Source organism: Zalophus californianus, chromosome 4 (genome assembly GCF_009762305.2).
Source record: "Zalophus californianus isolate mZalCal1 chromosome 4, mZalCal1.pri.v2, whole genome shotgun sequence".
Taxonomy (NCBI): Eukaryota; Metazoa; Chordata; class Mammalia; order Carnivora; family Otariidae; genus Zalophus; species Zalophus californianus.
In genome coordinates, this window is record NC_045598.1 from 70,946,359 (window position 1) to 70,960,112 (window position 13,754).

Here is a 13,754-nt window from a genome sequence, read left to right on the forward strand (position 1 = left end):
TCACAGACCTATCCAAAAAAGCTAAAATTATAAAGCTTCTAGAAGAAACGATAGGAGACTGTACTGATATAGGTAAACATTTATTAGCCAGGAAACAAAGAGCACTAACAGAAAAGAAAAAAAATAACAAATTGGACTTCAAAATTAAACTTCTTTTCAAAAGATATCATTAAGAAAATGAAAATATAATCCACAGACTGGGAAAAAATATTCGTCCCACAAGAATTTGACAAAGGAATTACATCTGAAATACACAAAGATCTCCTACAAATCAATAATAAAAAAAATACAATTTAAAAATGGGCACACTATTAGAACAGATACTCCACAGAAGAATATAAATGAAATGGCTAATAAGCACATGAAAAGATAATCAAAAGTCAACAGCAAAACACAAATTAAAACTGTCAGGAGACACCACTGCACACACACAATGACTAATGTAAAAAGATTAAAAATACCAAATATTGGCAAAAAGTGAGCCAACTGGGAGTCTTGTATATTGCCAATAGGAGTATAAAATGGTATGACCATTTTGAAAATCTATTTGGCTGTTTCTTATGTTTAAACATACACCTGTTCTATGACTCAGCAATTCCAATTGTAATTATTTACTCAAGAGAAGTAAGAACATATGTCCACAAAAAGACTTGTATAGTAGTACTCAAAGCAGTTTTATTTGTAATAGCTAAAAACTAGAAATAACACAAATGTCTATCAACAGTTAAATGAATACCTTTTTGTATAACTACACAATGGAATACTACTTGACAATAAAAATAATGAACTATTGACATAGCAACAACTGACAAGAATATCAAAAGCATTAGGTTGCATGAAAGATTCCAGACATGCTATATGATTCTAATTATACGAAGTTCTAAAACAAACAAAACCAAGGTATGGTGATAGACATCAGAGTCACAGGATTCATTGGAAAGGAGCCCAAGAGAACTTCTGGAGGTAAAATATTCTATATCCTGATTTCTCAAAAATCAGTGATCATCACACTGAATGTCTGTATTAAATTATGACTCTCTCTACATTTAGATATATTTTTAAATTTCCATAACATAAATTTTAAGTTAATAAAAAATGAAATGATTCTAATAAGTTGCTTTAATAGCTTCCTCTCCTTCTCAGATTTGACTGAAGCCCCAAATGCCCAGAACAGAATAGATAGCAGGACCTTGTAGTCTAAGATGACCTGCTAGACCACAGTTGCACAACATATAAATGACTGTACAACTGTTTCTTCCAACATGGGCAGTCTGTCCCCCACAACCTACAAAAGGGTAAAAGTGGAAGAGGTCAAGCAAGGGGATTCTTCGGAAAATGTTAGTGAGCTACGGAGATGTTTTCTCTCCCTTGACCTCAGGTAAAGGACCAAGGTGCTTCCTCCTCGTCTCAAGCAAATGAGAACACCATTCAGTGAACTTGACGTATATGCCCTAGACCCTCAAACTGTGGTCCAGAGATCAGCAGCATGGACATCACCTGGGAGCTTGTGAGAAATGCAGAATCTCAACCCCAACTCAGACTCACTGAACCAGACTCTGCATTTTAACAGTGTTCCCCAGGGGACTGGTATGTGCATTAAAGGTTGAGAGACACTATCCTAGATTTTGGGGGACCATCTGGACTGGAACGAGGAACTGTGTTCAAGTCACCCTGCGGGTAGCACAGAAGAGGAAAGAGGGCTGCACTGGGAGCCCGGTGCACTTTCACCCAAGGCAGCACAGAGTTGTAAGTGTTTCCGTGAATCAAACAAGATCCACGCAATGTGTTGTCAGTCTGAGGCTAGTTTGAAGGGGATTTTGCTTGAGAGCAAAGTAGTCCATGGGGGTGCACTATGAGGGCTCCAGGGCCAAGACTTGGAAGGTAAGCACTTGGCTACAAATAAGGCTTTGCCCACTCACGGAAATTGCAGCTTTTTGTAAAGGTTTTGGGAGGCAGGGGTTTTGGGGAAGTGAGTCATCTCTGAGAAACCCAGAAAAGTCCTGTGAGAGAAAGAAACAACTATTGAATATTTACTATCCAGAGAGTACCAAAGCCAGACAAGATAGCACCAGCCATATAAGAATGTCCCCTTACTTGTATTCCTCCTGGCTAGATCCTGAGAGGTTAGAAACCAAGACAACCGAGTAGAGCGACACAGAAAGGAAAAAGAAAAACAAAGACCACCAGGTTTCCCTCTCCTACTTCAGGCTTTCCAGATGGAAAAACACAAGCCTTAGAAGGAGAGAAATTTTAACTTTAAATGAAATTCAGAAATTTAATTATTATACCAGGTAGGACGTTACAATTCCTGAAATAAGGCTGTTCTTGTTTCTAAAAGTAATCACAAGATGCCTGATTATCTAATAATAACTAGAACATTTATGAGACTTGCCTAAGATTTCACCCAAAAGGCAAGAAAAAGGCCAGATTATATATTGAGTTTAAATGGGTAGTTGGGGAAAGATTAAATTTATGTTCTGTTCATATCTTACTGAGTCCAGCTCACACAAGAAATTGAAAATATGGGAGCACCTGGGTGGCTCAGTCAGTTAAGCATCTGCCTTCGGCTCAGGTCATGATCCTGAAGTCCTGGGATTGAGCCCCACGTCGGGCTCCCTGCAGAGTGGGGAGTCTGCTTCTCCTTCTCCCTCTGCTCCTCCCCCCTGCTCATGTTTTCTCTCTCTCTCTCTCTCTCAAATAAATAAATAAATCTTTTTATTTATTTATTTTTTTTTTAAAGATTATATTTATTTATTTGACACACAGAGAGAAATAGCGAGAAAGAGAGGGGGAGAGAGCACAAGCGGGGGAGCGGCAGGCAGAGGGAGAAGCAGGCTTCCTGCATGAGCAGGGAGCCCGATGTGGGGCTCGATCCCAGGACCCTGGGATCATGACCTGAGCTGAAGGCAGCCGTTTAACCAACTGAGCCACCCAGTCACCCCCAATAAATAAATCTTTTTAAAAAAGAAAAGAAAACCAAAAGGAATGTCTAGAAATGAAAAAAATTCATTGTAAAAAACAACAACAACAACAACAAAACCTCAGTGAATTAAATGTCCACAATAGGCAAATATATAAAGACAGAAAGTAAAGTGGTTGCCTATAGGGCTGATGGGGAAAGGGAAGCAGACAATGGGGAGGACTATAAACTGAAAGTTTGTGTCCCCCCCACCTCCCAAATTCATATATTGAAACCTAATTTCTAATGTGATGATATTTGGAGGTGGGGCTTTTAAGAGGTGATTAGGTCATGAGAGTGGAGCCCTGTTAAAAGAGGCTCCAGAGGACTTCCTTGACTCTTTCATCAAGTAAGGTTATAACAAGAAGATGGCTGTCTATGAATTGGGAAGTGGGCCCTTACCAGACACTGAATCTGCCAGCACCTTGATCTTGGACTTCCCAGCCTCCAGAATTAAGAAAAATAAATTTGTGTTGCTTATATGCCAAAAACAAAACAAAACAACCCTCAATGAACCAATTAAATAAAAACTTAAAAGAAGCTAAAGAGAGATTTAATGAACTGAAAGATATATCTAAAGAAACTCATTAGACTATAGCAGAAAGAGAAAGGGGATTGAAAATATGAAGGAGAGATTAAGAGATGAAGGAATGAGAAGAAGGAGAGAATGAGAAAGTTCAACATGTTTCTTTCTTTTCTTTTTTAAAGATTCTATTTTTTAAAGTAATCAGTACACTCAATGTGGGGCTCAAACTTACAACCCCAAGATCAAGAGTTGTGTGCTCCACCAAATGAACCAGCCGGGTGCCCCTCAACATGTTTCTAATCAGAGCGTCAGAAAGCATGACAAGGGGGAATGGGCAGAAGGAAACAATATTTTTAAAAAAACAAAAACAAAAACTAATGACTCAATAGTTTTCAGAACTGAGGAAAGACATGAATTTTTTTATTCAAAAACCACAACTGCCTCAAACAATTAAATTTTAAAACACACACACAAACACACAAAATGAAGTATTAAAGATGAGTAAATCTTAAAAGCAACCCATGAGAAAAGACAGATTACTGAGACTGATTAACACTTCTCCACAACAATAAAGACCAGGAGAAAATGGAATTCCATTACCAAAGTGTTGAGGGAAAAGAGGGGTAACCTAGGATTTAATGTCCAGCTAAAGAATTATTGAAAACCAAGGGTGAAATAAAAATGTTTTTCAGATGAAGACTGAGCCTCAATAGACAAAAAAACTACTAAAGAAGGAAATTGGACTCAGAAAGAAGTGGTCTGCAGAAAGCATTTTTACTACTGTAAGTGGTAAAAACATGAGTGAATCTGAGGAAACATTGTACCAGACAGTGAGTAAAAATAACAATTAATGAGGGAAGAAAAAATGGAAAAAGGAACTAACATACTAGACAAGAAAAACATGTAAGACAGAGTAAATAGAGAATGAAGGTGATCTGGGGGAAAAGACCAAAGGTTCTTATATTATTGAAGAGTAGCAGAGATATTTTGACTAGCTTTAAAGTTTTCTAAGTCAGTTAAGAAGGTGACAAGTTAAGAGTACATACTAAAAGAAAAGAAGTGGAGGCAAATCAAGGAAAGCTCCATTAATCCAACAGAAGGAAAGATGGGGGGGAGGGTGGTGAAGGGGAGAAACAAGAAAGAAAAGAGTATAATTTATGGAAAACACAAATTAGGATTATAGAACTAAGTCCAAATATATCCATTATCATAACAATGTAAGCAAAACAAACAACTTAATTGATATAGAGAAATTGTAATGGAACCAACAAATCCAGCTACATGCTGTTTGAATGAGATCTCTTTAAGTCGTAAAGAGAGGAAATACAGAGTTAGCAAATACTAACCAGAAGAAAGCCTCTATAACTATTAATATCAACAAAAGAGACCTTAAGGCAAAAAGTGTTATTTGGGATAAAGAGAATCACCACCTATATAAAAGTAATAATTTTCCAAGGAGCTACTTTGCTAAAAAGCAAAGTTTCTCCACAAAACTGTTCTCACCATTTCCATTGCAACTTTTATAGAAGTATTCCTACTGGGAAAAAATAGTAACACCTTCCTATCTAACTTCCCAAATAAATCAGATCTAAATGACTGAGTTTGGTTCTTTTCTCTCTCCTTTTTAATTAACCCCATGGCAATCTAAAAGGTTTAAAGTCACTTAAATTTTTCAGCAATGTCAAAGGAAAAGGATTCATGTCGAGTGCTCCTATTACTTTATTTATTAAATCCTTATTGCAAAGAGCAGCAAAAAGAATTATAGATTTACGTGCGGGTTCTCTGCAGGTTGGAAACACTGACTCCAGTGTATTAGCAATTATATTAAATATTAAATATTATAAAAGAAATGAAAGTTTCTAGGCAAAAGAGTGGGTAATTTCAAAAACAGAGTTCCTCTTATGACAGGTTTCAGATACATTTCCCATAATGCATGGGCATTTCAATTAATTTTCTTCATTCAGTTTTTCTGTTTGTGAAAGAATACAATTTCCCCATATACAAACTAGGAATAATAAAACTTGCTCTACCTGGTACAGTGTTACTGTGAAGATAAAACTAAATACATGGGAAAGCCCTCTGCAAACCTTTTAGCTTCATGTAATGTAAGAGATCATTATGAATCCATGGTCCTGGGATGGAGTGTGAGTATTAAAATGCCTTACCTACCCTTTCTTGAACATTCCTGTAAAAAAATCTCAATTTTCTGTTATTCGGTTTTGTCTAATCTTAAGGAGTAAAGCTACTCCCATTTATATATTTACACAAATATTAGCAAACCATGGCCCAGTAAAACAGCCGCTCACCTTTCTCTTGCTGCACCCACACACCACACAGCTACACATACACCTGAAGACAAGGAAAACTTGCTTCAGTATTTCGTGTGAAGAAATGTTTTTTCTTAATAATGGGTTCTGAAGCTCTGGTAAGCAGGGCTAGACTATCCTGCTATGCCTTCTTATGACTGGATTCACTACTCTTACGTAGGTAACCCTGAATTCTTGAGGTAAATAATGTGAGTCTGGTAAGAAAAAAAATTGCAGTCAAATTGTAGTGAAGAGGGATGAGGCAGAATAGACAGTAGATATGAGATAGCAGAGTTCCCTCCAAAGGCCATGGCCTTCTTCTCCTTCTGTAGAATCTGTGGATCCGTACAGAGGCATCTGCAGAAAGAGTTAAGTGCTGTGGAGGCAGGCAGACCTGTCAGAAGTCTGGGTGAAGAAAGGCGAATTACATCATCTCTTCAAGCCTCCATTTTAAAATAGGGGCAAAGAAGTCTACCGATATATAATGTAGGGGTGAGGAAATCTACCGACACAAAGTAGGAGTGAGGAAGTCTAGCGACATAGAGAGCAGGGCTGAGGAAATCTACCGACATACAGGGTATGGCTGAGGAAGTCTACCGACATACGGGGCAGGGCTGAGGAAGTCTACCGACATACCGGGCAGGGCTGAGGAAGTCTACCGACATACCGGGCAGGGCTGAGGAAGTCTACCGACATACCGGGCAGGGCTGAGGAAGTCTACCGACATACCGGGCAGGGCTGAGAAGTCTACCGACATACCGGGCAGGGCTGAGGAAGTCTACCGACATACGGGGCAGGGCTGAGGAAGTCTACCGACATACCGGGCAGGGCCTGAGGAAGTCTACCGACATACCGGGCAGGGCTGAGGAAGTCTACCGACATACCGGGCAGGGCTGAGGAAGTCTACCGACATACAGGGCAGGGCTGAGGAAGTCTACCGAACATACCGGTATGGCTGAGAAAGTCTACCGACATACGGGGTATGGCTAAAGAAATCTACTGACATACAGGGCAGGGCTGAGGAAGTCTACTAAACAGGGTGCTCGGTCCGCTGCCCAGCCTGTGTGCTCTTACAGTGCAGGGGATCAGGGCCTCTATGTAGGCTTCCACCAAGACCTCCACTCTTCCACTTGTCCTTAACTACTTGGTCACAGCCCCCAGTTTCTCATTCCTCTGCAGAGTGTCAATCAACTTAGCAGTGATGAGACAACTCTACTGTCTTTGTAAGCATCCCTTTCGCCATGTCTTCTAAATGCCAGAATCATCCCAAATCATCGCAGCTGTGACAGCAGTCCCCACCAGCAGGACACTTGCCCAGGTCACCACCAGGGAAAGCCTCGGCAATTGGGCCACTGCCTTGTATCAGGGACTCTCTGTGCCCCACCTACTGCTCAAGACAGTATCCTCTTCACCCACTAGGGATGCGTAAATTAGGCCCAAATCTCCATCTTACCATGTCATTCAACCATGGTTTTTCAGTACCATGTGTTATTTCAGACCCTCCAAGAGGCGGATTACCAAGACAGGACTAGAAATGCGAGAGAATTTGTGGGCCAGCTCCTATAAGGGAAAAAGGGGAGTAGGGCCAGCGGCGGCCAGGAGGCCTGAGAGGCCACAGCGCGGGTCTGACCCCATGACAGAGAGAGGGAAAGGGGGAGGGCCAGAGAGTCTTAGATGCGGCCCAGGTCTGGGAGGGATTCAGCCGAGCTGATGGGGAGTCCACCAGAGGGTCCCCTGTGTAGCAGAAATGAGCCTGCTTTAGGACCACTGTTGCCTCCCCTCACTGCCCAGGCCATCCATGGAAAGCTCATGTCCCGGCAGGTGCAGACAGATTCTGAGCAGAGCCCAGCAGCAGAGGCAGCCTCCAGGAGGCTCCTCACAGCAGGAGAGCCAGGCCTCGCATGTTTGTGGCCACCACAAGGATGGAGGGACCTGAGAACACCTCACTGGGCAATCAAAATGAATATCACCCATGAGGGGCAGACTGATATCATGTGCCTCTGGACCTGATACCCAGAGGAGGACACTGCCACGCTTCTGTGATATGTCCACCAAACATGCATAGCCTGAATCTAATCACAAGGAAGCAGCAACAAATCCACATTAAGGGTCTACATGCAAATAACGACCAGTAGTTCTCAAAAATCTCAGTGCCGTGGAAGACAAAGGAAGGCTGAGGAGCTTTTCCAGATGAAAGGAAACTAAGGAGCAATGACAGCTAAACGCAGCAGTGACCCGGACTGGATCCTGTACCTGAGGGGAAAGAGGGGCAGCAAGAAGACTATTGGGACAATTGATGCAATTGGATTATGCGCTGCAAGATTTAATAAAATCATCGTATCAATGTTAAATTTCCTGAGTTTGATCATTGTACTATGATTTTGTAAGAGGCAGTTCTTGATAGGAAATACATACTGATGTATTAAGGTATAAGGAGACATAATATACACAACCTTCTCTCAAATGGTTCAGAAAAATAAGTTCTATAAATTAGAGATACAGAGAATATGAAGGACCTTTCTGAAAGGTACACAGATTGAGTCGCACGTACAACTGCTGACTTCATCAATGGTCAAATACTGTACCGAGGCATGAAAAGTACATGAGTGATATTAAAATATGGTATTAACACCCGCTCTCCTGGCTTCTGGCCAGTGAGATGAAAGACATGCTGAGTCAAAGTTCTATGGGGTGACTTTCATTATTCAATCACAACTATGTGGTGAATCATTACTGCACTTCCAGAAACTCCACCCACTGTCTGCAATTATCTGTTTTATTTTCATTTTCTTTCCTTTTTTTTTTTTTTTTAAAGGAGCCAGGTGTTAGGGGCACCCGGGTGACTCAGTTGGTTAAGCATCTGCCTTCGGCTCAGGTCATGATCCCAGAGTTCTGGGACTGAGACACACGTTGGGCTCCCTGCTCAGCAGGGAACCTGCTTCTCCTTCTCCTCCCCACTTATGCTCTCCCTCTCAAATAAATTAATAAAATCTTTAAAAAAAAAAAGGGAGCCTGTCAGATAAGATTCTAAATGTGGGCATATTGACTTTCATCCATTAGCCAGTATTACCACACTGGTTTATATAAAAAGGGTGTGAGGGAGGGGATGCCCAGCCTGCCAGCATACATTTTCAGCTATGTCAATTGAAAGACAGATAGTGGGGCGTCTGGGTGGCTCAATCAGTTAAGCGTCTGCCTTCGGCGCAGGTCATGATCCCAGGGTCCTGGAATCAAGACCTGCATTGGGGGGGGGGGTCCCTGCTCAGCAGGGAGTCTGCTTCTCCCTCTCCTTCTGCTGGTCCCCCTGCTCATGCTCACTCTCTCCTCTCTCACTCTCTGTCAAATAAATAAATAAAATCTTAAAAAAAAAAAGAAAGACAGATAGTAGGTCAAGAAGGACATACCTAGACATTTGCGATGTCCCTATCAAGCTTTGATTTTCATAATTCTTACACACACACACATACACACACACACACACACACACACACACACACACACAAGCTTATAACCTTAAGTTTTACCTCCACTCACCACTGTGTCCAGTTTATCCTTTTTAAAGCTCCTTACGTCCATTATCTCCTAGACAAGACGTCTACCCCATGAACAATCCAGCTCTAAAGATGTGCTCCCTCGATCTGTGTCCCAGCTCTGGTGGTTTACTGTCGTGTGACGTTGGACAAGTTACTTTACCTCCCAATATTCTTGATTTTATTATCCCTGCGTTACAGATAAGGATGCTGAGGCTTGGAGCAGCTCAGCAAGTTATCTAAATCACTTGGCAATTCCGTGTTAGAGCTGGGAACTTCTATGGAGCTTTCAACACCCCTACAAAGATACAGATTTGTTTTCCATTAGCACCAGCGTTGTGTGAGTTCAAGGAATGTTTCCTTAACAAGGTGTTGTTCAAAAATAAAAGTCACATTTCTCATTAAGCAGGTGACACTTAATTTTCTACCATTCAATTCTATTCAGCATGCAATATTTAGAAGGCATGCAGCAGGGGGAGATGGGAGAGGGTTCTGGGGCCAGAAGCTTTGGATTTGAGCCAGGCTACTTCCACCTACTCTGTGCTCAGTTTTCTCTTTGGTAAAATGGAAATTCGGATGTTGGGTTGAGTAGCAATACTACATGCACATAGTAGGCATTCAACCAAAATAGCTTTTTAAATATATACTATTTTTTGAGCTCTTGCTGCTCGCCAGGAACCCTGCTATGCACAGGAAACATGGAGACACAGAAAATGTAGTCCCTGCCGTCAGGTCTCACCATCCGGGAATTTGTAACACTTCCTCATCTAGCAAGGATAGTAAGCCAGTTGTATACGCTGTAGTTAATTTCTTCCGAGTATGCTTTTTAAATTTTGCTTACATTCTTTTTTTAAGATTTATTTATGTATTTTAGAGAGGGGTAGGGGAGGGGCAGTGGAAGTGAAAGCTCAAGCAGACTCCCTGAGGAGGGTCTCGATCTCGAAACCCTGACATGACCTGAGCCCTGAGCTGAAACCAAGAGTCAGACTCTCCACTGACTGAGCCACCCAGTCTCCCCTTTTGTTTACATTCTTAACTCTCTGACGTTTTTCATTTTTGTGGAGTAAATCTAAACAAGTTTTCTTTTATGGTTTCCTGATAACCTTAAACCCAGAAAGCCCTTCTCTACTTCTTGTATCACATCAATGTTCATCTGTATTTGTTTCTAGTTCTGTTATGGACTGTTCTTCACATTTAAATCTTTAATCCACTTGGAATTTGTTTGGCTACATGGTGGTAAGGTGCTGAAGAGTCATCTTTTTAAGACACATTCCTGATAATACTGATTGATGATACTGGTAACTCATGTGCCGTGTACCCAGTCCTGGCTCAATAACTTCCCCTCTGAGCCACCTGCCGTGAATGTGAATTGCTGCTCGTTGAAAAGGCCAAAGGAGAAAAATGTATATTGATGGGTTTTATCCCATTAGGTTGCTTCATTTTTAAGGCAGAACAATAAATGTCAGTTCTTTTGTCTCAATCATATAAATGTGGAAACTTAAATGGAGTATTTTGTACAAGGGTTAAAGGTCAAAGGCACACTAAGCCCAGAGAAACATGTGAGAGAGGTTAAGTCATGTCATCACCGTATGAGCCACAGACACTCACACTACAGCTTCTCTCATCTTATGGTCATCTTTCCAGATGGACTATGGAATCATTTATGCCAGGGAAAGAAAATTCTAGTAGAATCATACCCCTCCCTCAGTCTGTTACTTTGGTTCTTTAAAAGCTGTTCCAGGAACATGACCTACTCAAGAAAGGATATGGGAAGCAATCTCCATGTTAGTCTGGCTGGCAGTTCAAATGCACCTTCCCCAGAGATCAGACTTGGGCTGGGTGGCCTCACTGTCCAAGAATGAGTATAGACATGGCAGTTTCCTCACAGAGTGTCTCGCTGCTTGGCCAGGGTCACAGTGCTGGTGTGGATCCCCTTAAGGCCTTGGTTTGGTCCTCTGAGCATGCAGCCCGTGCCAACTGCCCATGGCACCCCTCGGGGCACATACTGGCTCCCTGCTCCATGGTCAGCCTGCACAGCTTCGAGAGTTCTCCCTCACCACCAAAGCCCAACCAGGCTCCTCTGACCTCCTGTTCTGGGAGGTACAGAAGCTCCTACTGGGGTTTCCTACCACCCTGCCGCCCCACACATTCCACATGTTAAGGGAGTGTTAAGAGTTTACCACCCACAATACTCACGGAGTCGTTTTACTGGAGTCAGGTAGAGTGTGCAAAGGGGTATCACTGGGGTTGGTCTTGGCACAAACCACTGTCCTTCTCTGCAAGGCTCTGGAAGGAAATAGGCAGATCAGCTCCACGTGCACTCAGGCATTTGGACAACTCCATGTTTTCTTCATTTGTGAGGTGGGGGCTACGCCACCCTCTTTGCCCTGCCCCCTCCCCCCGGCCACCAGTTTCAGGAATACTCCTCTAACATGACCTCATTCACTACCACCCCCCAAATCGAGGCAGTGGGGGTGAGCACAACACAACCCTCTCTCTGAGTCCCTCAGTCAGTTCGTCTCCCCAGCTCCTAATCCTCGACCTCCCCACATGCTGTCCCTGCCTAAGGGAGGCATAAAGGCAAAGCACCTCCTAGTACTCACCTGGAACACCCCTCTTTCTCAGGGAGCCCCCTTAGTTCTGAACCTTTATGATCCCACACCCAAATCTTCATGGTGGTCATGGGGGTGGGGGCTAAGGAGGATGGACTCTTCATAGAGTCTCTGTGCAATCTGTAAGCTTCAGAATATAGATAGCAGGCTGGCTTTGTTGGCAGTTACACCCACACGTATTACTGCCTTTATAGACACAAACTGTGGCTGGCCTTAAGGTCCTAGTACTTCAGAGTGCATGCACGTGTGTGCGCGTGTGCGTGTGCGTGTGGTGGGGAGAAGGGGGTAGGAAGGGCCAGATGGTGCAGAAACAGAAAGTCTTGGATAAGCTTCTTCCAAATATGTGGGAAGGAGAAATGCCCATGTGATAGAAGTATGCATTCAAGCCATTCATCCGAATAAGTGTATTTCTCCATCACAGGAGTTAGGAAAACAGGCCCTCTTCCCTAAATGCGTAGTCCAAAAGCATGAACTCCCAAGAAAATGATAGTGTATTTAGCAGAAAAGTCTTTTGAGAAAGAAAAAATATGTATACAGATAGATAAAACACATACATGAGCTCTAGTATATTCCCTAGAGACAGTTTTCAGGCAAATTTCTCCTTGTGTTTGTTATTGTGTGTAATTACAGGCAAAGAGCATCACTGTTTTGTTGTTTTAATTGGGATGATGGCAGCAGTTTTTGTAGTTAATTTCCCTGCTCATCTCGCCCAATCCCAATCCATCCTCACGGTTCTGACTTTTCTGGTTGTGTAGCTCCCCTGGCGTTCACTGTGGCCTTGTCTCTCCCATCTCTGGTCTTGTCTTCTGTGACTTTCCTCAGTACATAACCTACATTCTAACCACCCCAAAACAGCTTTTGTAACTGGCTGGGTTCTCTCTCAGATGTCCATGCCTTTGGCCTACCATTGCTTTTCTTCAGAAAGCTCTATGCTGACCCCACACCGTGGCCATCTGGTCAAGCACAATGTATTATTCAAGTCTCAGTTCCAACATTGTCTAGTTCTCCTTAAGAGGCCTTAATTTATACTTCAGACAGGCAGGAGCTATGGCCATTCTGTTCTCATATAGCTTATCCTTGCTTTGTACATTGTTGTCTTTCCTACTAGACTCCAAACTTCTTGGGGCCAGAGATCGTGGCGTTCATTCCTTACGTCCTTAGTACCTAGCACAGTATCGGAAATCAACAAATATGCATTGAATTAATGGTGTTTAATAGAATCTCCATTTTCCATCTACACGTCATGTTGTTACCTAGTGTTTCCCCAAATTAGTGGTGCTTATCACTTCCCTTGCCTAACTTGTCATCTAGGAAACTTCCATGCTTATTAGCCAAGTCTACCTCTCAAACCCCCAGCTGGAGAAAATTAAATATTGATAACAGCTCCCTGATTTCCCTCCCAAAGGCAACCAAGAGCCAAGACCAAATCATTGTCCGGCTATCATAGATAACACATGCGGGCTGGCACAACCCATGGTGTTCGGTCCAAATGGTGCTATTAATACTCTCTCCTCCGGTAGACCCAGCATGGCAGGCTCACAAGTGAGGATGTAAATTCACCTTGTCAAAGCAAACATTCCTCTTGGGGGACATCTGCTCAACCTCGAGGAGAGAATAATGACCACAGCCCACAGGCAGCGGGGGATGAGTAATTTACTGCTGCTAGGCAATTAGTGTTGCTAGAAAAAAAATTGCTTTCATTTAAAATTCTCTTTAAACCATATGTATCATGGCTCATGGGATAATTTATGTATCATTAGAAATTAAGAAACATACATCACCCTAATAAATTGTCTCTCCCATTCACCACAGCCAATAGCT